Source organism: Notamacropus eugenii, chromosome 5 (genome assembly GCF_028372415.1).
Source record: "Notamacropus eugenii isolate mMacEug1 chromosome 5, mMacEug1.pri_v2, whole genome shotgun sequence".
Classification (NCBI taxonomy): Eukaryota; Metazoa; Chordata; class Mammalia; order Diprotodontia; family Macropodidae; genus Notamacropus; species Notamacropus eugenii.
Window position 1 is genome coordinate 202,381,115 of NC_092876.1, and position 27,410 is coordinate 202,408,524.

The 27,410-nt window shown below is 37.8% G+C and overlaps 1 protein-coding gene across 17 annotated transcripts in view; it reads right to left on the reverse strand.

The window, feature by feature from the left end:
• STARD13 (StAR related lipid transfer domain containing 13) overlaps positions 1 to 27,410 on the reverse strand; it is a 750,665-nt gene that overhangs the window by 122,781 nt on the left and 600,474 nt on the right. Inside the window, exon 1 of one of the 17 annotated variants that reach the window (XM_072616431.1) lies at positions 296 to 27,405. The exons of the other annotated variants lie outside the window; for them this stretch is intronic. The gene's annotated coding sequence lies outside the window, so the exon portion shown is untranslated. Of the gene's footprint in view, positions 1 to 295; positions 27,406 to 27,410 lie in introns of those variants that run through there. 17 annotated transcript variants of the gene reach the window in all.

The window sequence follows — 27,410 nt, forward strand, 5'->3', positions numbered from 1 at the left end:
CCCAAACTACCATTCCCCACAAAAAGAGTAGTTTCCTGCCTCAGTTTCAAGGTGACTTTTGCTGGCAACAGACTAGGGTGCTCCTGATCTTGCCTTTAAAAATGTGTGTCACCAGCAGGAAAGGACCTGGTTGCCAGGGAAACCAAATCTTGTTTAAATCCTTTGGAAACACTGGGTTCTAAGTGCGGCATTTTCCAGAAGAAACACAAACATTCACTCCCGAGAAGGAATGCCCTTCTATCACAACAAGATTCTTCAACCAGCTCCCCATAATAAAAATATCATAGGAATTTACTTGAAATGTGTATTTTGCAGAAGGCTTGGTGGTCCAGTGGAGAACATGTCAGTCACTGGCTGTAGGCCGTTCACATTCATTGAGTGCAGAGGTTAAGTATCTCTTCCTTAAAAGACAATATGTTTCATCAGCAATAAACTCTCCCTAGTTTTGCCAAGTTCCTTTCGTTTGGTGAATGGCATGTGATCGAAGAGTGAGTGCCCTCTGGTTTTCCTGACCTACTTTAGCTCTACAAGGCTAATATTTACTTTACCTTGGACAAAATGCAGCCAAGATTCATGCGAACTATGTCCCAAAGGGGCAGCTCTCCAAACAACACTTTCTTTTTTCTTTTTATTTTAGTTTTCAATTAACAACCATTTATTTTCTCTTCCCTTCCCCCTATTTAAAAGAAAAAGAAAATCAAACAAAACTCTTGTTAACATTGTCAAGCAAGATGAATTTCTACACTGGCTCTGTCCAAAAATCTATGTCTCATGTTGTTCCCTGGGTCCATCACCTCTGTCAGGCAGTGGGTAGCACTGATCATCATGAATCCCCTGATCACTGCATTGGTCAGAAAACTTAAGTCTTTTAAAGTTCAAACAATGTTAAGGGACCTCTGAGTCATCTTTCACTCTACTGTATAAGAGCATAAACCAATAATGATATTCAGATAATCTCCTCTGATACAGTAACACAACAAATATTCTGACATGGTTTTTTAATTTGTTTTTGTCTCTACTGGGGGAAAAAAGGAGAATCAAAGAAGGGACAGGATTGTACTGGATAGGGTAACGATAATTGAAGCCAAAGATGAGGCAGAGCTAGGCTGCTCAATTCTATTTTTGCTTCTGTCATGTCTGCTATGGAACATGCCCTTTGGGGCAGGAATAGCAGAACAAAAATGTCTAATGTGGAGTTCAAACCCAAGACAAGGAAATAGTAAGAAAGTACCTACTAGTCCATGGCAAGTTCAAGCCACCAGGCCCAGATGAACTACATCCTAAGAAATTACAAGAACTGGCAAATATGACTGCTGATTTGCCATCAGTAATCTTTCAAAGATCAAGGAGAATTAAAGATGGGTCAAAGGATCACAATAGATCCAATGTACAAACTGAAGGAAGGAATGAAGGAAAGATAGATAACTAAAATAAAAAGGTAGATGGTACGATTTTCAAATTTGCAGATGAACAAAGATAGGAAAACTAGCTCACACTAAATGACAACCAGGATACAAATAAACTTTGCAGACAAGAACTTTAAGTTGAATCAAATAGGATGAAATTTGATGAAGATAAATAAATTTGGATTAAAAAAACAAACAAGTAAGAGACAGAGAAAGAATAACTAAACAGAAGTTCATCTGAAAAAAGACTTTGGGGATTTAATGAACTAAAGAATAAAATGTGTCAGTGAAAAAAGTTAAGTCAATCTATGCATTCATTAAGAGAAGCACATTAAGAAGATGGACTAAAGAAGTGATCCTGAAAATAAGTACTACTATCAGTACTGGACTCCACATTTTGGGATGGACATTGATGTAGAACAATTAGGAGGATGAAGAGCCTGAAGATGATGCCATGTATCTGTGGAGGGAACTGGGATAGTTAAACTGGAGATGAGAAAATTTGTCTAGGTAAAATGGGAATTGTAGTAACCAGCAATGTTGCTTTGGGAGGGTGTAGGGGTGGTATGGTGTGGAGCATGATAACAATCTACCAACATCTAAAAGATGCTGACATGAGGCTCCAGATGGTAGAATGATAGAAAAGGTAAATAATGCAGAGAGGTAGATTTGTGTTTGATTTAAAAAATAAAATTCCTAACCATCAGTTATCCAAAAGTAGAATCAACAGTCTCAGGAGGTAGGAGCTCTTCCTCCCTCATCTTCAGACAAAAGCCTAAATGATGACCTGTCATTGAAGATGCTGGAGAGGGAAATCTTGTTAAAAAATTATTATAGCAATTATACTTATAAATATCATCACTATAGTATTTATATAATTTATAATAAGTATAATCAGATTAGCTAGCAATTACATAGTACTTTAAGATTTACAAAATCCATTACAAATAGTATTATATCCTCAACAACCCTTGGGATGGACATGCTATTATTATTCCCTCTTGACAATTGAGGAAATAGATGGGGGTTAAATGACTTGCCCAGGGTTCCATAGCTAGTAACTGTCCAAAAAGGGATTCAAAGTCAAGTCTTCCCTGGCTCCAGGTCCAGTGCTCAGCCAGCTACCCTCCACCCTAGCTGTCTCATAACATGAATTAACATTAATAATACTTGGTGAAGTCCATCCTACTTATGACCAGCTTCATTACTGAGGGATACATACTACAGCTGGCTTTCCTGTTTTATCAATAATCCTCATGGTAACAGTCATGTGAGTTTACTTAAGCTCTTTCAGGAAGGTAGGAAAAATGGAATATGAGACACCAGAATGAACTCCTGTGGGAAACTGCAAAATCCTAGGTTTTTTGAGAGCTTGAAAAACAGAATAAGCTCTCACCTAATAAGAGCTTACATTTTTAGAACACTCTTAAGGTGCAAAGAGTTTTTCTTCCATTACCCTGTATGATATGCAGCATAAATGTTTCTGTTTTTCAGTTGTTTTTCATTGTGTCTGATTCTTTGTGACCCTTCTGGGGTTTTCTTGGCAAAGATACTGGAATGGTTTGCCATTTCCTTCTCCAGTTCATTTTACAGAGGAGGAAACTGAGGCAACAAGGTTACATGAGTTGCCCAGGATCACACAGCTTGTAAGTATCTGAAACCTGATTTGAACTCATCAAGATAAGTCTTTCCGACTTCCTGGCTCTATCCACCGCATCACCTAGATGCCCCTAAGTATTATTAACATCTCATAGCTCAGGTTCAGAAATATCAAATGTCCATGGTGACAGAGCTAAGAGGTTTCAAATTGGAGCTCCTTACTTGGAGTAGGTCCATCATTCCACCTACTACTTAGATTCCCAAACTATGGAAAAAGAATTTGCCTTAAAGACAAGATATTCATTGGGTCTCTATTCTCCACTTTCCCATTTTTTACGGGCATAATTTTTACTTCTGAATCATTCTTATTTTATGGAGGAAACGCTCATGTAAACACATGCCATGGCTTTTTATGATTTAGTTATTAGAAAAAATATTAGGTCTCAGAAGGCCAAGGCAAACACTGGTCATTCATTTTTGTTGTTGTTGTCAGGGATAGATTGTTGGCCTTGGAGCCAGGAAGGCCCGGAGTCAGCCACTCTGACTTCTGTTCCTCATCCCAGATTCATCTTTTCTGATTCATCTCAGCCTACTGGGCAGGGACACTTCTCTGACCCACAGGCTCCCAGGCACCCTGTGAATCTCAGCACTGAAAGAAAAGTGCTAAGCTTAAGAGTTCAGGCACCAAAATTGGAACAGGCGCTCTTCTGAGCTGATGCTAGGATGGTCTGGTTTGACTGTGTTGTTTGATAGTCACTGCTGAGAAATTTGGAGCTTTGATGATAGATGTTAGAAAGCAAGTAGGTTCCAAAGTCACCAAGGTAGCAAATGTCAGAACCAGAATTTGAAGGCACATTCTTAAATTCCAAATGCAGCAATTTTTCTACTGCACCAGGATGCATTCTGGATTCCTCCACCATGCCCTCTTCTTCCCTATTTTCTTAGAATCGTAAAATGCTATTTGACTACACAGGGTTAGATATATGCAAATTCGATTCATATTTTGATGTTTGCAGAGACTGACATACTTTGTTTCCTTTGAGACTCACAGATCTATAAGATAAATACTACAGTTATTATTATCACTATTTTACAAATAAAGGAAACTGAGATTTAGAATGGAAGTGACTTTCCCATGTTCATATGATTAATTATCAGAGATAGGACTTGAAGTCAGGTCTTCCTTTCTCCAGATTCATTATACACCACAATGACTTTCAAAGGCACATTGATAGGTGACATGACCCCCTGAAACCAAGAATATCAACACTCTTAGTAAGCAAATGACTACATTTAAAAAGACATCTAACTCCAAATACAGTTTGAAATACTATCAATGAAACTTGGAGATTCAGCATTACCACTACAATTCTGAGTACATATTTTTCCTACTCATTATTAGGCAACTGAGTCTTCACCAAAATACTATAAATTTAAAACATACTCATCAGTATGAAGATTTTGAAGATGACTACAGAAAAATCAGAAAAGGATACCGTGTACCTTCTGGTGATGTGAATAGCAGGGAAATGATGATTTAGACACTACTTCATGAAATATCTTAAATATAAAACAACTGAATTAGGTACAACATTTGGGGAAATAATGTTAGGTTAAGATACAGGGAACCAGCTTAAAAGATAGGATATTTGGTCTGCATTCTCAACCTCATTATAGTGACAATAATATGGTCATAACAGCCCTATACAGCTGGTACTGCTAAGAGCTTTTTAAGTTTCTCTCATTTGATCCTCACAACAACCCTGGGAAGTAGATGCTATTGATCTCCATTTTAAAGATGAAGAAACTAAGACAACAAAGATCAAATGACTTGCCTAGGGTCACTGAAGAGTTTGCCACCTGACTTCTGGCAAGGCATTTGATGTCTATGTTAAATAGGATGTCATAATAATGAGCAATGTGGTATATAAAATATTTTAACTCAGTACAGTGTGGCATATAAATTTGAAGGAATATCATAATTATTACCATGCTGTGTCATTTATTTTTCTGTGACTACCAGACAGCAATTTTATTTTTACTCAAAATCTAGCTCTCAGACATTGCAGAGCCAAGAGATCACAAGACTCTCTGTAATAAAAACATATTAAATCATGTTATACCATGCTGGGTCATGCTGAATTATATAAGGCTATAAAAACCAAAATGAAGAAAATGATCAAGGAATTTAATGACTATTTTTAAGAAACAAAAATAAACATTCAAAATTTAGGGTTATAAATTAACAAGCCTGTGAGAGATACTCTGAAAGTATACCTTGCAATCTTTCTTGTTGCTGAGTTGTTTTCACTTGGGTCAGATTCTTCATGACCCCATTTGGGGTTTTCTCGGCAAAGATAATGGAGTGGTTTGCCATTTTCTCTTCCAGTTCATTTTACTGATGAGGAACTATAATACATATCAGAAATATGGCAAAGACACAAAAATGGGGGAAACTAGTGATATTTAGAGTCTAGCAGATAGATCATTGATAACAAACAGGAAGAAAAAACAAAGTTCTAGGTTCTGACCGCTTATATTATGTTGAGCAAAGAGATGTAAAGGAAAATCCAGCATAGCTCCTATGAGAGTTTCTGCTTTCTATTGAGAGAGGGGCCAAAAGTTCTAGAGTTAGAATGACACTCAGAATTCAGCTAGTCCAGTCCCCTCATTTTTTACAGATGAGAAAACTAAAGCCCAGAGAAATGACATGACTTCTTCAAAGTCACACAGGTAAACAGAATGGTAACATCAGCCTAGGTCTTAGGACTCTTTCCCCTATATTACAAGCCCTTCTTCCTGTTTCCCATGCCTGGGGTCTTTTAATTTGTCATATTGTGCAGAGGTACAATATGGGAAACCATTAGGATTCTTACTAGTTTTCAAACCGTTGACTTGGCAGGGATTGAGCACCTACTACACAGCTCCTGAAATGCGAGGACAGAACAGGTCCAATTCTAAATCACGGACCCAGGTAAGGAGGTACATTTGCTCGGGGCCCAGCTGGGCTAGCATTACCCCACTCCCCATTTTTTCCTAACACTTACTGAGAATTGATGCTTTAAACAGTCTTTACTTTGAATAGATAACAGAAAGGTTTATTATTTTGGCTGCCTCACAATCTGTAACTTGCCAGTTTCAGGAGCTACTACCCCTGAAATCTTTCCTTCTTTGTCAGATCCAGACCAATGTGATAAGGCATTTATTTTAAGGAAAGATAAAAGGGAAAATGGAGTGAAACTAAGGTGACTGCCAGGCAAGGGCACTTGTCATCCAGGGCTCAGGTGCCTGACTTCATGGCTAATGAAATCTTTCAACTACTTGATATATTTGCATACCTCAGTGCCTGAGAGGTGTTTTCCTAGGGGAAAAGCCTCCTTCCTTCTCACAGAGGTTCTGTAGTTCAAAGAAAGAAAAAGAAAAGTTCCTATTCTAATAACCATCTTTACCTTTCTCCTCCCAGCTCAATCAGGGATTACCTAAATATCCTGCAATAAGCAAGTCATTCTTCTGGGTTAAAGTGTCTTATTTTGAGACAAATGAAAATATACATGAGTGGAAAAGGAAGGCTATATTGGCCTATTAGGAGCTATTAACACTGAGTACAGATAAAATGATTTCTTAAACATGCCTTTGAAAAGTGGAGTATAGAACACTAAGGGAATGGACACAGGACTACTCAATTTTAAATAGAAAGTAAGGATGGAGGAAAGGGTAGGGGAACAGGTTGCTGCACAGGAAGAATGAGTATAATGGGATAGAGAGGACTTAAAGGAGATACCTTGATGCACTGGCTTGTGGAAAGCATGAAGAAGGAAATGAGTACTTGTAGAAGAGAGATTAATTAAAATAATAGTTCACCTTTATTTATATTGTATTTACAAAGTTACATTTGACCTTCATAGCAATATATTAGCATGTATTACTTATAATATTATTTCAAATTAACATATGAAGGTTCAGTGACTTGCCCTAGGTGAGGTGGCTATTATATACTGGAATAGGGACTTTGTCCTCTCATATGTACAATACTTCTTCCATTAGGGCAGGGGTTCTTAATCATTTCTTGCAGGGTCAGGGTTCTCGCTTTGGCAGATACAGAACCCCCTCTCAGAATAATGTTTTTTAAAATGTTTAGAACAAAAGTTACAAAAGAAACTAATTATTTTTTAAATACCAAGCATTAAATTAAAGCATTAGAGTAAAAGGAGGAAACGAAGAAGCCTGGAGTCAGGAAGACCTGAGTTCAACTCCAGCTTCAGGCATCAGCTGCACAACCTTGATCAAGTCATTTAACCTCTGTTTGCCTTAATCCACTGGATAAGGCAATGACAGACCACTCCAATATCTTTGCCCTGCCTCAGAAAATAACCAACAAAAAAATAGCCCATGGACAGTATGGTCCACGGGATCACAAAGAGTCGGACGTAACTGAACCAAACAAATTAAAACCAAAACAGAAGTTCACAGATCCCAAGTCTCTCTGTTGCCTCTTAGGGAAACATGAGGAGGTATGCAGGTTCTGAAGCCATGGTAACATACTTTATGATTCTCTTAGTGCCAATTCTGCAACTAGTGAATGAAGATTAAGGAGTGCCCAAAAAAGCAAGAGAGGAACAGTGACGTTAGCAGGTGCGAGTATTCTCTAAAATGGTAAGTGCAGGCCTTGTTAGGCTGCAGTGTGAGATACTGCTGGCCTAGAGACTTCTCCGTAGCCCTCAAATCACAACACAAGATTTCGCTACCAAAGTGATTTTCCTAAAGTGCAGTTTTGACCACATCATGTCCGTGCTCCTTCCCCCCTCCCCCCCCCCATTTCAATAAACTCCAATGGCTTCCCGTTGCCTTCAGGATTGAAAACAGAATGCAGCAGTTTGGCCTTCCAGGCCCCTTGGGACCTAGCTCCCCAGACCTTTCCAGCTGTCTTCCACTGTACTCCCCAATACACACTCTTCAATTCAGTGACACTGACCTCCTGGCTATCCCACAAAAAGAGAGCCCATTTCTTGGCATTTTCTCTGGCTACCTCCCATGCCTGCAGTGCTCTCCCTCCTCATCTCTGCCTCCTGGTTTCCTTTAAGTCCCATGCAAAAAATCTCATTTTCTATGGAAAGTCTTTCCCAAGTCTTCTTAATTCTAGTGCCTTCCTTTTCTTATTTACTTCTTATTTATCTTGTCTGTAGCCTGTTGGTACATATGTGTTTGCTTGTGCTCTCCCTAAACAGACTGTGAGCTCCTTGAGGCAGGGACTATCCCCAGTGTTCATCACAGTACCTGGCACATAGTAAGTGCTTAATACATGTTTACTGATTGACACTGGCAAACCCTTAGTTTTACTCCTAAGGCTGGGTCTTGGGGAAAAAATTATTTGAGTCAGATATTGGGTTAAACTCCATGAATCTTTTTAAATGAAAAATGTGGGGTTAGGGACAAAAAGAGCATTTTTCCAGGACAGAGAGGGGAGAAGGAGCAAGGAGCCAATTACTCTGATACTTTTTATTATTTTGCTGAGACTAAGCTTATGTTTTAGGATCCAGACTGAAAAAAATCACATAAACTGGGGAAGGTGAGTTTTTATAAAAATCAACATATTTTACATATAATCTCTCTGGATTACAGAAGGCATTTCGAAACTACTGGTCCCTGAAATGGAATATATCAAGAAATTATAAAAATTCATTAAAATAACACAGAGCATAAAATAACACAGATACCATAGTAACTGACTACAGAAAATGAAAAGAGCTACAGATTTATATTGGTAGGAGATAAAGCAATTCAACCACCCTGACTCTGAACCCAGGATGACATTTCCTCACAGCCATGATGGGGACTAGACTGTTAGATGACAATCACTACAACAGGTTTATAGATGGTTTTACAAAGGTCTTAAGACTCATGAAAATGGCTCGTTTTCCTTAGCTCAATTCACCATTTCACTTTGTTTTAGCCAATATTCTTCTATGTGTTTGGGAACTAAAAATGAAAATACACTCTCAGCATTTCAGCATGGCTACAACTGAAAACTGATGTTGAAAAAAATAATAAATCAATACTCCATTTGTGAATAGTATTACTATTAGCCCTTACTCATATTAGTGCTATAAAGATATTCCTTCCCATCTACTCTAAAACATTCTACTTAGTAAATATAGAAGACAGACAGTAAACATGATAAAGAAACACATATGGACATTAAAAAAAATCCTTCCCTACTTATTTCTATATCTATGCATTTCTATTTTCCTCTGGTTTAATCCTTCCTCTTTACTCATGAGGAAAAAAAAGAAATGTGAAAGTTGCTAAACATAACTGTACACTAAGTACAATGCAAACAATGAGTCTTTCAGGTAATTTATAGGAACCTCTCACCCAAACCTGCAGCAGCTCCCAGTTGACTACCAAATGAAATTCAAACTCCTAAGCTTCATTAAACTTCTCATCTAAGCAAAGTCTTCCCCAATTTTGTAATACTCTATCTTTCCAGCCATATTTCATGCCCCTTACACATGCTCCATTCTACTAACAAACTGGCCTATCTACTACCTCCCAACTAGACAACATGCTCCTTGAGGGCAGGGATCCCTCTTCAAAACTGTACAGTGCTCAGGGCTTAGCACAGTGCTTTTCACACAATGAGCAGTTATCAATGTTTACTGAAATGTTGAATCCAGATTTTCAGCAGCCCGCAAAACAATCATAAATTTGTCCCTAAGCAATCAGCCAATGCTTATGTATTCAGTATATGTACCCCAGCTGATGCACCTGATGGTTACATGGAAGCAACAATAATCGAAGCAAACTCAGTCCTCAGTGAGACTTCTGTCATTTACAGTAATTCTTATATATTCCCAGGCTGATGGTTTTACAGATCTGATTAATTTCTTATAGACTATAGGTCTTTAGAGTCCTGCTAATTTGAATTGGTGAATATGATCATTTTTATAGCAATAAAGATGATATAAAACCATCTTCTGCTCAGAGTTTGCTGCAGAATCTTAATTCTATCAATTTAGCATAGATTAATTCAGCCAAAGTGTTCAGCTAAGAAAACTTTGGTGGTGCACATTTAGTCAGTCTTACGTTATCTTGGTATAGCAGGAAGAATACTAGATTTGGTATTAGGAGATTCAGGTCCTCATCCTGACTTTTACTAGCTGAGTGACCCTGAACAAGTCATTTCACTTCTTAAAAGCTCACTTTTCTCACCTATAAAATGGTAATAAGAGTACTACAAGTAGATATAACGGAGACTGTACTGGAGTGGTGGCAGTTTGTGATTGTATTCAAACTACCAATTCTGCATAGCAATGTATTGGTAATTGTTTAAAATTATTTTATCCAGTTTCTCCATGTGTGGTTACCGGGAGAAAGACAAAAAGAAACAGATAAAGGGGAATCAGCATAGTACAGTGTAAAAAAAAAAAAAGATTGGGTTAGAAATTAGAACTCCTGGGTTCTAGTCAAAAGCATCTTAGGTGGTACAGTACATAGAGTGTGGGACAACCCAACATTTTACTTGTCTGTCTCAGTTTCCCCTACTGTAAAACAAGGATAATAGCACCCACATCCCAAGATTATTGTGAGGATAAAATGAAATAATCTGTAAAGTGCTTTGCAAACCTTAAGGCACTATATAAATGCTATCGTTATCATATTAATAAATATATTATCATCATTATTAACAGTGACTGCTCTGCCATTAGCTATTAGCAAGACTAGAGAAGTAAGAGACTTTCCTCTTTCCAGGTTTTCTGGTTCACAAAACTGAAGTCCTTCTCAGTTCTTCATTCCTCCCCACTCCTGCCCTATCTTCAAACATTTACCAAATTTTATGGATATGACCAACATCCTAGTTCTGGCCCTCCTCACCTCTCCTCAGAAATACTTCAACAGCCTCATTATTGATCTCCCTTATATTGGGAAACCTGCGGCCTTGAGGCCACATGCACCAAAGGCCACACTTAAGGACCTAGAAGACTGCATGTGGCCCTAAGTCATAGGTTCCCCATCTCATTGTAATCTTTCCCTTTCATCCTCCATCTGACACATAGCTGGCAGACTGCTGATATTCCTAAGGCACTTATCTGACCTAAAGAAAATATTTATAATATGCAGATATATTTTCCAATACAATTTTCACTTTCTTCTCCACATGAACCTTTCCACTGAAATCATCTGATTATCAAAGTATATGTTTGGAGGGAAAAGTCAGCCAACTTTCATTTATTAGATGCTTACTACATGACAGGCACTGTACTAAAATAGTGAGAACCCAAAATAAGGCAAAACCAGCCCTTACCTTCAAGAAACTTATATTGGAACGAGATAAACAATATGTAAATGATTAGATACACAAAAGATTTATTAAAAGCATATAAAAGGGGCTGCTAGGTGAAATAGTGGATAAAGCAGTGGGCCTGGAGTCAGGAAGACCTGAGTTCAAATCTGGCCTCAGATACTTACTAGCTGTGTGACCCTGGTCAAGTCACTTAGCCCTATTTGCCTCAGTTTCCTTATCTATAAAATGAGCTGGAGAAGGAAATAGTAAACTACTCCAGAATCTTTGCCAAGAAAACCCCAAATGGGAATCATGAAGAGTGGGACATGAATGAAACAACTGAACAACAACAGCCTTTACAGGGCCACCTGTGGCTAGTGAGTGATGAGACCTGTATCTGGAAGAAAAAAAAACCATACCACGCTCTCAATGAAAACAAAAAGCACAAAAAGAGCAGTAGCTAAATGGAAAGAAAGTCCTCAGGCTCTCACTGAAGAGACAAAGAAAGAAGTTGGTCTCAAGCACCCAAAGACAACAAGAAACACAACTGTGTGTTATGTTATGTGGCCATCTCCTCTTGGCAGCACTCATGAGTATAAGCAGTCAGTCATTGTGAAAATAATTGTAGCCCTTAAGTCATTATGGTCTCAAGGAAGAGGAAGTGGAGAGGGTTTATGAAGAACATGACTTGCCCAGGATCACACAGCTAGTTTTTGAGCTAGATTTGAAATGGGGAAGATGAGTCTTCCTGACTCTAGACCTGGCACTAACCACTGCACCACCAAGCACATTAAAGGCACCCAGTGTCAAATTAATGCTTACTGATGATCTAATAGGATGGATCCTAGACACAGATCTAGAAGGGAACTCAGAAGCCATCTAGTACACCACCTTACATTTTATAAAAAGGAATACTAAGGCCTGCTGGTTATATGCTTTGACCACATCAGCTGGAAGGTCTCTTTGGTCCTGGTTGACAATGGTCTGAGAGAACATCTGCAGACATTCTGAGATCTCCTTTCATAGCACCTGGCTATGCAGAGGTAGCCTTGAGTTCTTGAATATGACACTAACAGAGCTCAAAAATTCAGACAGGCCCTACCAAGCTGGAAAGGCTTTGGGTATGAACCTCAAGACTGCCATTTGAAGACTAGCATAGAGAGGCTTAACACCAGAGAGTTGTCCACTAAGTGGTGAATATTCTGAACATGGAAGTCAAAAGGAGATGAAAATATAATATAGTCTTGCAAGACTAAATAGACTTCTCAATAGAGTTCAGTCCACTCTCAAGGCATCTCAAGGGCCCATGACAAACCCTTTAACATACCATTTAGCTCCTGTCAAAAAGGTGCTTTATTAAAAATGCAGTAAGAGACATATGTCTTTTTGGACATGGACAATGAGTGAAATTTGTTTTACTGCGCTATGCATCTATGTTTTGAGGACTTTAGTTTTTGAATTATGTTTTTTCAACTGGGGGGATGGGTGGGAGGGACAGATTAATAAAAGAAGAAATATAAGAGATGGTTCTCTGAAAGGAAGGGGGAAGCATAGAGGGTAAAATTAAGTTACAACAAAACAGCCATAAAAATTTATTTTGAAATAAAATCCTTTAACATCACTGACAAGTTGTGTTTAACCTCTAGCCTGGGACTGCCCTTCTCTCAGTGGTCAAGTCATGATTTTTTTTTGAGGGGGTAGCCATTAATGGACCACTATCCACAAAGAAAATTTTTTTTCAAGTCACATAATAGCAATTTCTTATCCATACTGTTCTGGGGATAAGTTTCTATAAATTATTCTGCTCCCTCCCCTGCAAATAACTCAAAATATGATCCCAGGTGGTATCATCAATAATTTATTTAGCATATATTTGGTGCTAAATATACTATACTAGATGCTAAGTACACAAAAGCTAAAACTTAACACTCCTTTTGGAAGCGTATATTTTACTAGGAGGATATAGCAAACAGAAATAAAAACCACATAGGAAAGGATGGAGAGAATACTAACAAGTGGCTGGAGGCTGGGGGAAAATTGAGATCAGGAAACATTAGAAGATGGCATTAGAGCTGAATCTTAAAGGAAACTATAAATTTTAAGAGGTATAGGTAAGGAAGAAGAACATTTCAGGTATGCAATATAAGGCAGTGGAAAGAACACTGGGTTTGAAATTGGAGGAGCTCGGTTTGAATATCGACTCTGACTCTTTCTACCTGTGTGACCTTGGCAGAGTAACTGAATTTCTCTGTGCCTCAGTTTTCTCAGCAGTAGAATGAGCCATTTAGGCTAGGGAACCTTTAAAATCTCTTCCAGCTCTCTGATCCTGTGATCCTAGACATGGAAGTAGGGGATGGGATGTTATTTATTGTGGAGTTGGGGGCAGGATAAGATGGAATATAAAACGTAGGAAGGATAACAATATAAATAAATTTGGAAGTGGGGTCAGGGATCAGACTGTGACTCCATATGCCAATGTCTCCAAATATTTTTAAAATTGTCAGCATTTTAAGAGACCAACATATATCTCCCTTAAATGTATTGCCAAAAAGTCTTAATTCAAAGCCATCCTTAGTAAAAAGTTCACCAATGTGGTATGCCTACCCAATTAAAAATATCTCTTCTATTCAAGGGGGTGTAAAGCCTCTCCTCTTGACATTAGTAAAAAGGCTTAAAGTAAAATTACCCTAATAGAATATGATATTTTCCAGATAACTTTTTTGAAAAGAAGCAACAAGATTAGCAACTATATTTTCAGACAAGAATCTAATTACCTTAGTCTAGTGTCAACTCTTATCAGTGGCCACCATCTCTCCCAATGTGACCAGCTCTCTCAGCTCCTTTCTGTCAACCATAGATGGGCTATTGATGAGTACCCCTGTCCCTTCTCACTCTTTAAGGCTCCTGTTCTCCCAGGAACATTTGACTCTGAATAAGTCAAAGTATCTCCCTCTGTATGAAAAGTCAAATGAAGAATGAAGTCTAGACATTATAGAGACCAAATTTTTTATGGTACAACATTCTGCATCAATGTTCTAACTGTGGAACCACACAGTTTCCTCTCTGCAGCCAGCTAGAAAGTATAGCCTTATCAAAGCAACTGCCCCAGGGTCTGCCTTGACACTAGTAGGTAAAGACCTCGCTTGATGGCTTCTGGAGAGAATGCTGTGCTAATAAACAGCACAAGTCCTGCTGTGGCACACATTGGTTGGTTAGCCTCTTATACATCTGTACCCTTTTTGGGTACTTCTCATTTTCATTTAGATCAGTCTCTATACTACAAAGTATAGAAAATCACTGAAGGCCACATAACAGAAACTATGGATTCTGATCTCCTGGTAAGAAAACTATGGACAATGGACAACAGTGTCCTATTGTCTCACCCATTTCTTGCCAGGAGAAATCTGTTATTTTCATCAATCCTGAATCAGCTATTTCTCATTGAGATGACAGGCATATGAAAATCCCAAATATTCTTAATGATAAATAGAAATCAAGTATCAGGGGAAATCAGGAGTAAAATCCTAATCAACGACCATTTAAGAGAAGGGTTTCAAGGTTATTTGAAAATACCTAATAACATGAGAAATTACCTGAAGAACCCCCAAATAATGCAACAGTTCCAATGATAATGGTTATAAACAGTAAGAAATACACTATGGTTGACTATGCAAAGAACTGACATTTCAAATCCATTTCCCCAGTCCCTGCCTTACAAGTAAGCTTCCTAAATTTTCAAACACACCATCTGTCATCAAACTATCCATTGAACAATGTGCTTTCCTTCATTATACTTTCTGCACAAGTTTCTCTGGTTCAACAAAAGGTTCCTGCAGTTCCACCTGATGTCACTAGAGGCCTGTGAAGAGCTTACATTTTTTCCATTGCTAAGTTTCATAACCCAAAGGGCCCAAGACAATGAAATAGTTAATTTTACCAAAAGTCTTCCTGTTGAAAGTCTCATTTGAAGGGTAGCATTTCTCCCTCTAACCTTCCCATGAGGACTTTGAAGGAAAATGAACAAAATGTAAGCTGCTTTCAGGAAGCAACTAAAACTTCCCATCTGTAATTTCTAAGTAAACTGTCAGGTGTTTAACTTAAGGACCATCTTCTTCACTGAAAGAAGGGGAGAAACCATTGGCCTCACACCCTAGAGGGTCTTTATTGGTAAAATAGAGGGCAAGAGCAGCACCAGAGGAACACAGTATCACTGGGGAATGGTTCATTTGCTTTTGGAAGAATTCTCTCAGAGAATTGTCTCTATGCAAAGAGACAACAGGGCAGAAAGGAGAAATTACTGAATGGGGAAGATAATAACAGTTAGCATTATAAAGTACTTTAAAATTTGCAAAGCACTTGACATATTTTAAATCATTTGATCCTCACAACAATAGTGAGGGAGATGCTATTATCATCCCCATTTTACAGATTGGGAAACTAAAACACAAAGAGATGAGGTCATTTGCCCAGGTTCACACAAAGAGTATCTGAGGCAGGATTCAAACTCAGCTCACCTTGCCTTAAAGTCTTACACTCTATGCACCACATTGCCTAGCTGCCTTCTATTTTTGGAGAGCCCAAAATGAAAGTTTGAGGAAGATGCCATAGAAGGACCATGGAAATAGGGATTTTGTGAAAGTTGAAGGAGAATGAAGCTGTTGATGGATGAACAGAATATCTCTAGGACACAGTCTTGGAAGAGTACACTCATGGGAACTAGAAATACTCTGAAGGGAAGAGAAAACTCTCATTTAATGAAGCAAAAGGCATAACCTATTTAATATGGTCTATCCTAGATAACATTTTCAACTGAAGGAAGACAAATAATGAAGAGTCAAAAGAATCATAAAGTCAGAGCTTGAAGGGATTTGAGGGCCATCTAGTCCAAGTCCCCTGTTCTGCAGGTGAGCAAAGTGAGTCCCAGGGTGATTAAACAAATTGCCTAAGGTCACATAGATAGGGTCAGATATGGCCTTGGACCAAGATCCTCTGATGCTAAGGTGCTTTAATCTTTCCCCAATACTATAAAGCCCCTCTCTTTGCTAAACTCTATGGCAGAAAGCACAACCCACTACAGAAAGAAAACTGATTTATTGCAAATACTTTTATTTTTCATCACATCAGTCCTTAAGAACTGGCTTTACTGGCTAAAAAAAAAAATTAAATGAAAGAAATCAACAAGATGATTACCTCCTTCAACCCTGCTGCCTTTGTGACTTTCACTCTTTTTAAAGAGAAGACTTGTTTTTTCATTTGCTAGGTTTTGGTTAATTGGTAATCAGAAAGATAGAGGGTTTGAAGGAAGGACTTTTTTGTTTGAAAAACCTGTGAAAAGTTTCCCTCAGAAACTTGTAACTTCCCTTATAGACTATTCTGGCCCTGAGGATGACTGCAGGTGTCAGTTCTGTGTGAGGGATCTCACAGTCAAAATGACTTTTTTTTGTCTATTAGGAGCTAACATTTAATGAGTTTACAATATTCAGGCTTTTGGGGGAATATTCTTTGCTGTTTTTGTCAACTGACAGAAACGGGGGCAGAGACAAGCCCTCATGAATCCCACAGCTGTTGTGGCTGCTTCACATGAGAAGAGCAGTTGCTTGAGGCATTTCAGAGATAAGCAAGAACAGAGAAAGAGTATATTAATACTGGAAGTGAATTTTCAGTTATTGTGAGCAGATGGTCAGTCCACATGGTGAAAACATCTTAAGCTAGTTTTACTTAAGGCAATGGCAAATGATGATACATTGAGTCTTGGTCCCCCAAACAAGGCTTGCATGCACATTGTGTTCAGCTACAAGGAAGCCTGTCTTTCAGTGCATGTCAGGTACATTGCTGCATTCCTGTTTTCTAAACAAAGCAATCATGATGTGGATACAATACAGAGAGAACAGAATGCAGTGGGAAGAGGCCTGAATTTAGAATCACAGGACCTGAGTTCAAATCTCAGTTCTGTCAGTTATTATCTGGATAACCTTGAAAAAACTCTCTTAACCTCTTTGGGTTTCTTCATTTATAAAAATGGTGGATTGGATGGATTACTTCTAGGAAGGAAGGGATGGAGGAAAGAAAATATAGTATCTTTAATAGCTGAAAAATGTGTCCTATATTTCATAATAATAACTAGCATTTTGGGGCTCCAGGTACAAAGTTCTGTTCTATCCTAATGCAATACCTCGCTGTCTCAAACATTAAGCAGGAAGATAACTTCAAAACCATGTGGCCTTAAAACCATACAATGGATGGTTGTGGATTAGATTTTTCAGTGTTATTAAGAGATCAGGGTTCTATAACCTCCTTGGGAAGTCAATATTAGGATAAAATATTCTTTTAGCCAAAAAGTCTTGATTTTCCCAGATACTTGGTAGTCCCTCACCACTGCATATTTATTTACTTATCTATGAAGATAATGCATCCCTGTAGGACTAGGTTTTCTCACTTAGGGGTCTATGGACTCTGTGGATAGAGTTCAAGGATCTGTCAAGCTTGATGGGATAAAAATTACACCTTTGTTTTCACTGACCTTTGGTTTTCTTTGTAATTGCATACATTTTATTTATTTAATAAGACTGAGAGGCATCAGACTACTAAAGAGGTATATGAAACAAAAGTTAAGAATCTATGCAGAATGTAAGCTCTATCCCTGGGAGGTAGCAAGCACAGTGTCTGTCCCATAGTTGACCTTCAATAAATGCTCGTTGATTGATAAAATTCATCTTATTTAATTTAAATGCACTTTTTCATGTTCGACTTCAATAAATACCATCATACTTATAATAACCCCTCATATAAATGGAGACAGTTAAAGCACCCAATTCCTAAGGTATATTAGTCCAGTAGAATGTAAGTTCCTTCTAGGTATGCACTCTTGCATTATTGCCTTTGCAGCATAGAACCTTGAACACAGCAGGGACACAAACAAAAAATGCTTATTGGATTGGATTGGTATTTGATCCTACCTTTTTCAGGTGTGGAAACATTCTGGTACCCTTAATTTTTTTCTAAGTGGTCTAGGAATGATTTATCTAAGCAGTGTATAGGACACTGAACAGGGAGGCAGGAATCTGGTATTGCAGTCTGGTTACTACATGACCTTTGGTTAGTCAATTAATGTCTTTGCACCTTAATAAAATGAAGGATGTATATAACTCATTGTCTCATGGGAACACTGTGAGAACCAGTAACAAAAAATATTAATTTGCTCAAGCTTCTCAAAAGAAATGTACAACACAGAAATTAATTAGAATTGTCTTCCCTATGTCTAATCATGTTACTCTTTTTGTAAGCACTACCTCCCCACCATGAGTCTCTACATTATAGAGAGAACAAAAAGGAAAAAAAATTCAGTTAATATGGGCTATCATAATTATATTGCTATAAATAATACCACATTATATTGATGACCTTTATACATAGTAGAATTTTATCTCACTATTATTTCCTCATCTTATATCTGTGTAATTCATTGTTGTTGTTCTCTTGGAATGTAAGTGCATTATCGTGTACTTGGGCTCAATCCCAGGCTTGATGGAACACTTCCTAATTTAACGAGGTCACAGAATTCTAATCTCTATCTTCTAGGATGTTAACTTCCTTTAGACTTGATATGAGCTTGGTGAACTCAATTCCATCATTTAGATCACAGACAAACACATTAAGTAAGAGTACCCCCAGGAAATTACTGATAAAGATTAGCAGACAATGGATAGCGTATCTCAGATCCAGGAAATCAATCTCACCAAGAGACAGGTCAGCTTCCTTGTGTTCATATGCATGTGAAATGTAGAATGAAAGTTGTGGGGTTGAATATGTTTAAGTATCTTCTGAGTTTCACACCAACATCCTTAGAGGTAATTTAGTCCACAAAGAGACTCCCCTACCACAATCAACAAGTGGTCACTCAACTTCTGCTTGAAGTCTTCTAAACTTCTAAAACTTCTAAACTCACTATTTCAAGAGGCAATTCATTCAACATTCTGATAGTGCTAATTATTAGGATTCTTTAAAAAAATGACATCAATCCTAAATTTGCCTCTTTGGTCCCAGAGAGCATAGCTACAGAACAGAATAAATCCAATTCCTTCCTGATAGCCAACACTGGAAGACAGCAATCATGTTCCTCCCCCCTGCCACCTGCCCATGAAACATTCTCTTCTTTCCAGGCTAAACATCTCTATTTCCTTGAAGTGGTCCTCATTTGGCATGGAATCAAAAGTTTTACCATTCTTGGAACTCTCTGAAATACTCCAGCTTATCACCATTCTTTTAAAATGCTGTGCCTAGAACTAAACACAGTATTCTAGACATGGTCTGACCAGAATAGACTATAATTAGTTAAGATTTCCTTATCTACTTTGACATCAAAATTTTATGTTGTATCTGGTTACAATGATCAAAACCAGATAGTTATCCCATATCTCCCTTACCTTTGAACTATGAAACGGTCAACAAGCTCTCAAGATACTCAATCTAAGGGGGGAGACAGTGTGCAAACATAAGTTTAACTCAATGAAGTGGAAGGTCTGGCAACTCCTGTCACACTGAGGTCTCAGCTACAGACCAAGTGAGAGGCTCTCCCCAAGTGGAGGCAAGGTTATTAACAGAAAGAGCCAGAGTCTCCCCATCATGGACCACCTGTACATCCTACCAGTACCTAAAACTCATTATGACCCAAACCAAGTATATTAGTTTTACCCACAGAGTGTTTCTTTCGACTTCACTATTTGTGGCAAAGGTTCTCATACTTGATACCTTTGATTCCCCTCTTTTCTTCACCTCTCACATCCAATCAGTTCAGAAGTCCTCTTCTTCAGCAAGATGGTGCACATCTGGCAGGTTCTCCTTTCTGCTGCTTTCATTCCCATTGTCATCACCTTCGCATAGGCCTGAATGAAGAGCTTCCTAAGAGGTCTTCCACTGCCTTCCTCTTCTAACCCAGTCTGTGTATCGCTTATGCTTAGGTCTGGCCATGTCATTCCTTGGCTCAACACTTTTCAGAGGAACCCTGTTCATCAAGCTCTAAATCCTCTTCTTGGCCTTCTTGACACAATCTGGTGCCATCCTACCTCTTCAAGCTTGTCTAATTTTAGTATTCTCCAGATACATAACTCAATATTCCAGACAAATTAGATTACTCTGTCTGCTGACTATGTTCTATGCCTTCCTGACACTATACCTTTCAACATATGATTCCCTATACCCCCTTAATGAGGCTTTCCCAGATTTTCTTCTTTATAAGGACCTTGCTCTTCAAAGTTTAAAACTTTGTTATGTACCTAAGAATTTTATCATAAAACATTTCAGCTATCCATGTATATCCTATCTCTTACTGGACCCCATGAAAGCAGTGACCTTGAATTATCTCCATATTGTCTCTCCTCAGGGGCCTCCCCAAGCACCCTATTATTACTGATACTTGATTTTTCTTTTTGAATTTAAATGAACTGAATAACATGCTGGTGGTTTTTCAGCCCCTACAAGATTTGGCATCTTATTCCCTCTTGAGGGACAGCTGCCATTTACTAATACTTTTCTTTCCTTTAGGGGCTGGTCTCCGTTCTTTTGGCATCTCAGGTATTTGACGTCTGTCCTTTTGAGATGAGAGTGGGTTCTTCTTCCTGTCTTGCCAGGACCAAATAGCAAATATATAACCTTGGCATTTTTAATGGTGGGCATCAGTCAATCACCTTTCAATAGGCAATTCCATCCTCTTCTTCCTTTCTTTCTCCCTCTTCCAAATGCTTCAAATGTAAACATTCCTTGTGGACTTCCTTAATTTGTCTTGATAAATAGTATCAACACTTGCTGTACACCTACTATATAGAGTGATGTAAGAAACCACTCCTGTGCCCCAACTGGAAGAGCCCTGGGGTGAAATGAATCATTTTCAACAAGAACAAATAAGCTGTGATTTTATCCTCCTGGTGGAAGTCTGACATTCTGGCTCTAACACTTGTGCTCTCTGTGGCCTAAGGCAAGTCACTTAATTTGGTGTATCGGTTTCCCCATCTGTAAGGTGAGGATAATAATAATTATGTACCTTGTAGGGATTGCCAGGTTTAATTAGTAATGTCTGCAAAGTGCTCTAAAGCAGAAAAGTACTTTTTAAATGCTCTGTAACAACCTTTGAATGGAGATTTAAAGGGCAGCTTCTGCACCACCACCATTTTCTCTTCTCCTTTGGCGGTATCTTTATGCATTTTTCAGATTCATTCCTATTCAAGTCTTCAGTCAAAGAATCCACTAAAGATAAATATGAATGGAATTAGATCAATTTCCTGACTGCTGACATTTTATGGATGTTTGTTTTCTTCCTGGCAAACAAAAACAGAAAAGATAACCTAAAAATTGCCAAGTTCTGATTTTTTTTAAGATCAGCATTACATTTATGCTAAAAAAGCAAACCTGAGTTGGCTTACAGCAAATGTTTAGTTTCAGAATTAACAACATCTGCAATTTCATAGTTCAGGCAGAAACCACAGAATTGACTATAACCAGGGCATAAGATAAGCTTCTACAATAAATATATTTTCATGTCAGGAAGCTGATTCTAGCATCTGAAAATGATGAAAATTGTACTGTGAATAATTTTGTGCTTCCAGCTTTATTCCCTAGTCTGCTAAAAGGCTCAAGATGTTTCCTAGCTTTTGAGATGCAAACTGCATTATTATCCTGAAGCAATTGTTATGCTATCAAGCTTGGAAAGAATTTTGACTTTATTCCTTCTTTTAAGGAAACAATGTTTAGACTGAGTTGGTCAGTAGGATTCCATCCAGGGCACTTTTCCTTCAGAACTGTTTTTCTTCAGAACTGATCTGCTTAAGATAACTAAATCCGATACAAAGAGTAATCAGTTCTAATAAAACATACACTTTTTAAATTTTTGCCACCCTACCTGTTCCCCCTCCCTTTGATTATCCCAGGGAAAATAATGGATAAGGCTGAGGACTTAGGGGAAACTTCTACTTTCAGAATACAGGAAGATAAGGATTCTTCAAACCCAGAAGGATTTTTTTTTTTCCAGGAATGAGAGCCAAGATGGTGCAGGGTCACAGAAGAGGAAAGACTCAATAAAATGGGGATTAACAATTCCCCTTAAATGCTACAGAGACATCAGGAAGGATGACTGAGAAAAAGATTTGGTACCTAACGGCATTATGGATGCATTGGACAGAAGTTCCAGATTTGGAACCCAAGGAACTGGGTTTAAATCTTGTCTAGTACAAGTTACTAATCTTCTCTAGACTGAAATTTCTCACATGCAAGATGAGGGGGATTGGACTAGATGACCTCTCTTTGTCATCTTGTGCGACAGCAATTTCTCCAGAAACACTGACAGAAGATAGATAATAAGGGGTTGAGAAAATGGAAGCAGTAAAGCTTTATTCTTTATAAACATGTGGCTTTGAAAAAAAATTGAGAGATGGAATAATAGCTGGAAAGAATGGCAAAGCAAGGGAAAGGTTTCTATTAGGCTAGGAAAACTAAGCAAGTTTGAAGACGGGTGGCAGGGAACCTGTAGAGAGGGAAATATTGAAGTTGGGAAAAATAGATGAAACAGAGCTAGGTCTGGGAAGGGATGGGAAGGGATCTTAAGTAGAAATGAAATTAGCTCTGTATAGGAGAGCAACTTTTTCTGAGGTCGAGAAAGAAGAGGTGAAATGAAGATAAAGAAGAGTTCAAAGATGTCAAGGGCAAATGATGGATATGAACTCAGTGAAGGAAAAATACATCCTGAAACGGAGAGGGTGGGTGTTTCGTGGTGTTAGGAACCAGAAGAGAGAAGGGAAGGAGAAACATTTACATATGGAAAGAGTGTAAAATGTTTGAAAATAGATGAATACATGGATTATTAAGCAAAAAGCTGAGATTAAATGAAAATTTGGAGTAGACCAAATCAACAGGATTTTGTGTTTTTCTTCACTAACACCCATGGATTAAGAAATTGGGAAAGAGCAGTTCTAGAGAGGAATGACCAAGATTGAGCATGGTCAAAATGGATTATGGTTGAAAGTCAAAGGGGCGAGGAATTCTAGTGTTCAATCATCATTTGGCCATAAACAAACAGATAAAAAGAAAAAATTCTATTTAATACAGCAAAAAGCATACTAACAGGTTTGAGAAATGTTTTTAATAAGGGCTAAACCAAACAACTTAAATTAGAAAAGTAGATTGAGTTATATTATTCAAGGTTTTACTGAATATTGGTGGCCCAAAACTTTCAGTGACTTTTGCTGAGTAGCTCCTAAAACACCAGGCAAATATGATACTCTCCCATCAATCCCTATCACTCTGACTTATCTGATTCAGCATAAAGATTTCTTCAGATATCTTTTTCACATGAAGTAAGGACCTGGAAATTGAGAGGCTGAAAATCTTGTAGAAGTTAAAAGAACACTTAATAATCCACTGTCCTGAACTTTTAGAAGGTTAGATCAATGTCTCTGAATGGAACCAAAATAGTGTCAAAGGTGTAGATCTTTTTAAGCAGAACATTAACCATCAAATAAAGTACCCTTTACCTCTAAAGCAAAGTACCTTTAGAGTACCCTCTCAAAAAAGAGGTAAAAATCTTAACATATTTCTGGAGATTCATGATTTGGTATGAGTATTCCTATAGCTTATGAAGACTGCAGTCTTTTATTGCCTCAAGGTGTTGTATCACCTGGTACCAACTTTCTGGAAATGGCCTTTTTCAAGTCTTCATTAGGCTGGTCCCGGATGCACAATCTTGTCATTGGGCTTGTATCCAAAGCTTTCTCAAGCTTGGGAAGGAGGGCCTGCCAGAACTTGCTTTTTAATGTTTATTCTCCATTAGCACAGCTTTCTAGGAGCCCAGGGTCATCTTCATGTCACTTTTCATAAAGTACAAGGAAAGAACATAGAGGGACTTTTGAAAGCAAGATTTCAGCAAAACCTAGCCTATGAACCTTCACTTTCTTTACCTTTGACTCCTTCTGATTTGGGTATCAGAACCACATATGTCAAGAACTCTTTAAGCTTCTGACACATGATGCTTCAGGAAATAACACCTTTCCTTAGAAATATTTATTTTTGTCTTAAGAAAATATTATCTTATTGTTTTTTAAAAACATCAATGTAGTTCAAAGAAAATGAAACAGTGCTATCTGGTTTCAAAAGGAGAAAAATTATCCTGGATTCAAAATACAGCTCTATGACATCTTCATAAAAAGAGAATGACAAAAAAATATTTTAGCACCACCACACCTTCTGTTCAATTGACTGCAGAAAAAGAAATTGATGGAGCATCTAAAGGTATCATATCCCTTACTCAGCACAGTTTAAGAGAAACAGCACTGGAAGAGGAGTCAGACCACTTCAATTAAGATTCTGAATTTGCCACAAACTAGTTGAAGAAGTTACTCAACCTGAGATTCAGTTTTGTTTTGTTTTGTTTTTCTTTTAATCTGAGGCAAAAGAGAGGTCAGGGAAGCTATATTATCTCTAAAATTCTATCCACTTATAAAATCCTGAAATTCTCTTCTAAATATCCAGTAACTATTATAAATAACATTTTAGATTAGTCAGGGAATGCAAGGTGTTAAGATCTTGATCAAATATCTAATTCTTGTCTATTACATTAAAGATCATTTTTACCATTTTCCTCCTAGGTATGGCTTAGTAAATTACTTTACACATTCTTGTTAAACAGTCATAGCCTGCCTAGATTATATTCTCCACAGATACAATAACACATAGTAAGTAAAGAGTCAATGTGTAGGAAATTCTGGGTAGAAGGGACAGGACTAACAATGTCTCTTCCCTGAATAAGAGCATTTAGTGGTTCCCTAAGATATAATATAAACTCCTCAGCTTGTCATTTAAGGCCTTCACAGTCTGATTACAAAATGGTGGAAAGACCTCCTCGCTGTGGAGTCAGAGGATCTGGGTTCATATTCTACTGCTGACACTTATGATCTGTGTAAACTCAGAAAATTGCTTCATTTCACTCGGCTTGAATTTCTTCATCTGGATTTAATGGGCCACTGGGGGCCCAGTCTTTAGAGTATGAGCAATATACCCTTTTTGGTACCAACCCAACACGGAGGCTTCATGAGCCTGTTTACAGACATGTAAGGAAGGGGTCCCTTTCTCCTATTTCAAATCACAAGTAAGTATCCTCTGATTATTGTAACAAAAAGCCCACTTTTGGCAGCTGAGCCAGAATGAAGTATGAATACAAAAAGATGATTATCACTTGTTCTCTCCTCACTATTTTCTGGTGAAGAAGAAGAAATGCTGTGGGGCCTCTATTGGGAGGAGGCAGCAGTAGGGCGGCATAATCTTCCTACTCAGTAGCCATGTGACCATGAATGCATGGGACCTCTTTTCGTGGGGCGTGTCTCATATCCTGATCTGAGGTGAATGAGTATCTAAACAACAAAACACACAAGGTTACAATTTCATAAGCTTTGAAAGTTCAGAAAATCATCTGAGTTCCAGCAACTGGAATCAGTAGCAGTCTTCTAGTAAGTAGCTGCAGGAGCCAAGACTAGCGAGAAAAAAATTCTATGCCCAACAATGATGGATATTGAGAGAAAAACAAAAAGTTATTTAAAAAAAAAAAAAGAATTCAAGAGTTTGACAAAAGTTTTCAGTTCAACAAATGTTGAATTAATGTGTAAGGCATCATGCTTTGAGTTTGGCTGAGCCCATACTTGGACATGGGAGCTGCAATATTTAGCAATGAAGCAAGGACTGAACTTCTAACTCAAAGGTCAAGAAAGAAATATAAGGTTCCTGCACTCAAGGAATTTACATTCTAATTAAGAGGACACAAAATATATGAAAATAAATACATAGTAATTTTACGAGTGAGAGTGATAACACTTCTATTACCTTCTTATTTTTATTGCCTCTTAATTCTAGCATGATTTTCTGTTTATCTTGTACGTAGCTTTGCTTTTTTTTTTTTTTTTTTTTTTTTTGCATATTGTCTCCTTGAAGGCGGGGACTGCCTTTTGTCTCTTTTTGTGTCCTCAGAACTTAGAGCAGTTCCTGGTACATAATATAATACTGAGCTTAATAAATCTTGATTGACTCATAACTTTTGGGAATGGAGGACATGTGGCATCTAAGGTGGCAGCATGATATCCAGGTCCATGTCTAGCAGGCAGTTAGAAATATGTCTCTTGAGCTCAAGAGAGAGGTCAGGGCTGGAAAAAGAGGTGATCATTGCATAAGATGATCAAGGAAGGAAGCAGAGAAGAAAAGTGAGAAAGATAGCCTTGTAGGAAGAGAAGTCATTGGAAGATGGAGGGTAGGAGTATAAAGATGTAGGAACAAAAGTAGGAGAATGGTTTCTGGTTTTTCATTTCTATGCCATCATCCTAGGTCAGACCTTTATCCCTTCCTGGCTGGACTACTGCAGTAGCTTTCTAAATGACCTCCCTGCTTCTGGGTTTTCCCCCTTCCCATTTATCTTGCACAATGTCAGCAGATAAGTCTTCCCAAAGCTCAGTTTGGTGTTAATTCCCCTGTTTAAAAATCCTTAATGAGTCCTCTTTGCCTACTAAGTCAAATACCATCAATGTAACTATGTGTACATTGTCTTTACTTTATGTCATTTTCAGGATGTAGAAAGGAAGTCATTGACTCAAAAGAAAACTTGAGGATGACAAAAGTTAGAAGAAGGACTGAAAAGATAAAACACATAATTATTCTAGTTCAGGGGTGTGCTGGAGCCAGCTTGAATTTCATATATGCTAAATTTTCAGCATGAACATCTGATGCACCTCAGAAATCAGCAAATGCTATAAATTAGGATTTGATTGTCTGTGCTTTAGAAAATGGTGGAGAAAAATGTTTATAATGCAGAATAAACTAAAAAAATGAAAAAACACAAGAAAAAGTAGTTTAAATTCTATTCTAAACATCTTAATATACTACTGTCCATCCAAGCCCAGACAGATGTAAAAATGGAGGAAAATATACAAAATTAAATTCCATGGGGTAATAAAAAAGCTTGGTCTCAAATGGATTTTTGGAAACTATTAGCTCTCAAAATAACTCTATGTTTGTACATGTTTGTAATATATACATATATTTAGTATATTTAGTATTTAATATATATATTTGGTATAGTATATAGATACTATATTTAGTAT